Source organism: Stegostoma tigrinum, chromosome 19, assembly GCF_030684315.1.
Source record: "Stegostoma tigrinum isolate sSteTig4 chromosome 19, sSteTig4.hap1, whole genome shotgun sequence".
Classification (NCBI taxonomy): Eukaryota; Metazoa; Chordata; class Chondrichthyes; order Orectolobiformes; family Stegostomatidae; genus Stegostoma; species Stegostoma tigrinum.
Window position 1 is genome coordinate 39331939 of NC_081372.1, and position 4540 is coordinate 39336478.

At 44.4% G+C, this 4540-nt stretch overlaps 1 long non-coding RNA gene across 1 annotated transcript; it reads right to left on the reverse strand.

Moving 5' to 3' along the window:
* Positions 1 to 708: 708 nt before the first annotated feature.
* LOC125461636 (uncharacterized) lies at positions 709 to 3704 on the reverse strand. The gene is made up of 3 exons (XR_007249517.2): positions 3631 to 3704; positions 3361 to 3475; positions 709 to 1456 (listed from the first exon to the last, which is right to left on the reverse strand). It is a non-coding gene; the product is annotated as an uncharacterized LOC125461636 (long non-coding RNA).
* Between the last annotated feature and the right edge of the window lie 836 nt (positions 3705 to 4540).

Here is a 4540-nt window from a genome sequence, read left to right on the forward strand (position 1 = left end):
CCAGGGTTGGAAAATGAGAAATGCAGGTTAACCCACTGCTGTTTTCAGTAGTTTTTTAACTGAATGAAAAATGCCTTCATAAATGCTGTAACAGGAGCCTCTGCACCTTTGTCTCTGGTTCTTTCACAATCGCTTCAGACTGACAACATTGGTATTTTATGTAGTGACAGAGAGGCCTGGGAGGATAGCAGAGACTCCAGTTGGTCAGCTATAGATAATGTGAAGTTCACTTAATGTAGAAAGTTTCGGTCTATTCCACACTACAGTTGAGGCATAAGAAGTGTATAATCTAGCAAAACGTGTCCAATTCAGGTCTCTTCAATGTTTGAGAATGCACCCTACTCCTGTTCTTCTCTTCAGTGCATGTCCACACCCTGCAGATATCCTTGCCATTATAAGCTTGGAATTGCAACCAGCTCCTCATATTGCACTGAAGATGGAAAAGATTTTGGTCTGGACTGTGTTGTCAGTGGGATAGTGTTCCCTGTTCACCTTGAAAAAGCAATCCACAACCTTTTTATGGGTACTATAGCATAGAATTCCCCTTCCTCTGCTGTCTATGGAGAATCTGTGGTAACTAACAACAAGCTGGGTAAAATGTTAATCAATCAGACTGAAGAACTCTCACAAAACAGGATTAAAAGATATGGAATAGAAAAATCATTTTAACAACTGTATACATAGTGCAGCAGGTATTGAAATGTACAGTGGGGTTATTTGAGAAACGTAATTATCAGAACAAAACTTTTCTTATATTTTGTTTAAAATCTGCAAATTTACGTTTTTTTTCCTGAGAGAGTAAGACTAAGCTTTCAAAATTAGCTTTTCAGGGCCAGAGATGTTGTGCAGAAACAGTTAAAGCTTAGTATGCTGTTAAGAATTCATGACTAAACGAAACCTTCATTTTCCATTAATTTCTTTTGCAGTGAGAAAAGTGCACAATTCGATGAAGTGCACAGTTATTGACTGTCAATGACTTTGTCAGCAAAATCTCCAACAGTGCACTGTGTAGCCAAACATTGTATCTCTCGCAACATCTTCCGAATTTCAACATTGAACTGTACACGTACAGGGGTCAGATGTTGCTGTGACTTTTACACAGACCCTCAAATTCCACTCCAGTATCCATACTAATGAGGCAAATCAAGAAATCAATCTAACTAATAGCCAAGTGCTGGGATCACCATCGAAGTTGAGATGATGGGAGCCGGCTCAGCAGGTTGCTTTTTCAGGAATGTCAGCAAGAGGGCAGCCCCGAAATGAAGGCACACACTCTCCAACATCTTTAACTTCAAATTTAAAAGTGGCCTCAGCTTCAAGGCGACCAATACCCTTGTAAGGCTAAACCTGCGACTGCACTGGAAACCAGTGAGAAACGGAAGGCTCCAAAGCCTGTGTATCTGCTGCTAGGAGATTATCTTCAGGCAGCTGCATAGTTCCCCAAACCTCCAGGTACCTGGAAAGTGAATAGAATACCCAGAGATAGTAAGAACTGCAGATGCTGGAGTCAGACATAACACAGTGTGAAGCAGGATGAACACAGCAGGCCAGGCAGCATCAGAGGGGCAGGAAAGTTGACGTTTTGAGTCGGAACCATTCTTCAGAAATGGAGATAGGGAAGGGAGCTCAGAAATAAATAGAGATAGGAAGGATGGGGTTGGGGAATGTAGGTGGGATGGTGATAGGTGAGTGCAGGTAGGGAATGATGGGGATCGGTCAGTGAGGTGGGAGGAGCAGATAGGTGGGAGAGAAGATGTTCAGGTTGTGTCAGGTTATGGAGGCGGAGATCAGAAGGAGTGTTGGTCATGGGATGAGGCCGGGAGTGGGGAGATTTTGAAACTGGTAAGATTCACATTTAGGCCTTTGGGCTGTAGGCTCCCAAGGCGGAATATGAGGTGCTGCTCCTCCAGTTTGTCGGTGATGTCATTGTGACACTGGAGGAGGCCCGGATGGACATGTCACCCAGGAAGTGGGAGGGGGAGTTGAAATAGCTCACGACTGGAAGTTGTTGTCGTTTTTTGCAAACAGAGCACAGATGCTTTACAAACAGTTTCCGAATCTCTGCTTGGTCTCACTGATGTCGAGGGGGCCACATTGGGAGCAGCAGATATAGTAGACCACATTGACGGATTTTCAGGTGAATGTGTGACTAATGTTTGTTTTGTGCATTGAATGGAGGTGAGGGGGGAGGTGTAGGGGCCTCCTGTGTTTGCAGAGATAGGTGTCGGGTGTGGTGGAGTTAGTGGGGAGTGTGGAGCGGATGAGAGAGTTGCAGAGAGCGTGGCCCCGACGAAAGGTAGATGGGGGTGGGGAGGGAAATATCACTCTGGTGGTGGGGCTGGATTGTCGGTGGCGGAAGAGGCGGAGAATGATACATTGGATACAGAGGTTGGCGTGTTGATAAGACAGGACAAGGGAGGTTCTGTCTTTATTTTTGTTGAGGGGAAGGGAGGTGAGGGCAGAGTTGCCGGAAATGCAAGAGATGCAATTGAGGGCATTTTTGATCACCTGAGGGGGTATGTTATGGTCCTTTGAAAAGGAGGGCATCTGGGATGTTTGGGAGTGGAATGCTCCATCTTGGGAGCAGATGCAGCAGAAGTGGAGAAATTGGAAGTAGGGGATTGCATTCTTGCAGGAAAGTGGGTGAGAGAAGGTGTAGATAAGTTAGCTTGGGAGTTGGTGGGTTTGAAATAGATGTCAGTTTCGAGGTGGTCAGCAGAGATGGAGACAGAGAGGTCCAGGAAGGAGAGAGAGGTAATGGAGATGGTGCAGGTGAATTTGAGGTTAGGGTGAAAGGTGTTAGTGAAGTTGATGAACTGTTCAAATTCCTTGTGTAAGTGTGGGGCAGCACCAATACGGTCATCAATGTTGCGGAAGAAGAGGTGGGGGATGGTGCCAGTGTAGTAGCGGAAGAGGGACTGTTCCATGTATTCTATGAAGAGGCAGGCATAGCTTGGGCCATGCAGGTGCCTATGGCCACCCCCTTAGTCTGTAGGAAGTGAGAGGAGTTAAATGAGAAGCTGTTAAAGGTAAGGAAGAGTCTAATAAGCCGATGAGGATGTCGGTGGAAGGGGACTGGTTGGGCCTGAGGGAGAGGAAGAAGCAGAGGGATTTTAGGCCATCCACATGGGGGATACAAGTGTATAGGGATTGGATGTCCATAGTGAAGATGAGGTGTTGAAGGCCAGGGAATTGGAAGTCTTGGAGGAGGTGGAGGGAGGTGATGGTGGCCCGGATGTAGGTGGGGAGTTCCTGGACGGAGGGGGTGGGAGTAGCGGAGAAAACAGAGTCAAGATTTTCAGTCGGCTCATGACAATAGTTTTTTCTAAAGTGTTTAATCTAACTGAATTGTCTACTTACTGCTTGTAGGCGAGTACCTCTGTCATTCCCATCTGGCCTCTTGGAAAGTGGCTGAGGGTGGGGTGGACCTGGGGAACTGATACCCCAGCCGCCAGCATGATATTCCGTCCTTGAACTGATCGGGAATTAAAAATTCAACCATGATGTCAGTATCAGGTCAGCGACAAAAATGAACAAACATAATGAGACTTTAACATTTAAAGGGAAAACCTATGGCTACAATAAATAAGAATCAGAAGAGACAAATTATAAAACATTTGATTAGTGTACTTTACTGTGGAGATCAGATTTCTCCTTGTTTGGAGCCGTTTGACCATTATGTGTTTCCAGCATTACTTCCAGTTCTGCAGTGCAATGCAATGGGGATAAAGGTTTGCTGAAATTCTGACTTTATAGTGTCTAAACTGCAAGCTGTTTTCAATCTCCGTTTCACTTTAAATGGAGAATTTCCATCTCAAGATTAAGAGATTAAATCAAACATGATTTAAATCCAGCCAAGCGCCTTCCCAGTGTTTATTCTTGGCTTTCACTGAGCATGTAAAGCTAAAGTTTTCCAAATAGTCATGAAAAGGCAGCTATAACTCATCAGCCTGCACCAACACAGTTTATTGCAAAAGTTTTGAACCAGATTTATATTGGCTGCTTTGGAAGAAAGTGCATTGCTTGACTTACATCTGAAGACATCATTGGGCCCAATTTAACTTTTCTTGCTGCAGCCTGGATCTATTTTTGTGACAAGTACTACATAAACAGTAAGAAACATAAGCCTGAACACACCAGCTTTCTGAGTGCCCAATGCAATTCTATTCTCCAAAAAGGCAGATAGGAAGCACACTGTAATAAGGAGCCAGAGTCTGCCATCTATCATACTTGAAGATGCTAGAAGTTTGGGAAAATGCTTCAAATAGACGTTACAACCTCTGAACAATTCTTATGAGCAATTCTTTCCCTGAAGCCACTAGTGCTATTTGCATACAGGAAAACAAGAATATGTAATCTAACAGATACTTCTTGTAGAATTTCTCGAGGCTACCTAAAAAAAATGAGTGTTAAAAATGTTTACATGGACCTATGAGTATCAGGTTTGGTCTCCCTAACTCGACATTAAAACCACTGCCAGCCATTCCTTTCTCGCACCCTCAATGAGATCTCATTCACCAGTCCACTTTCCACTCATCCA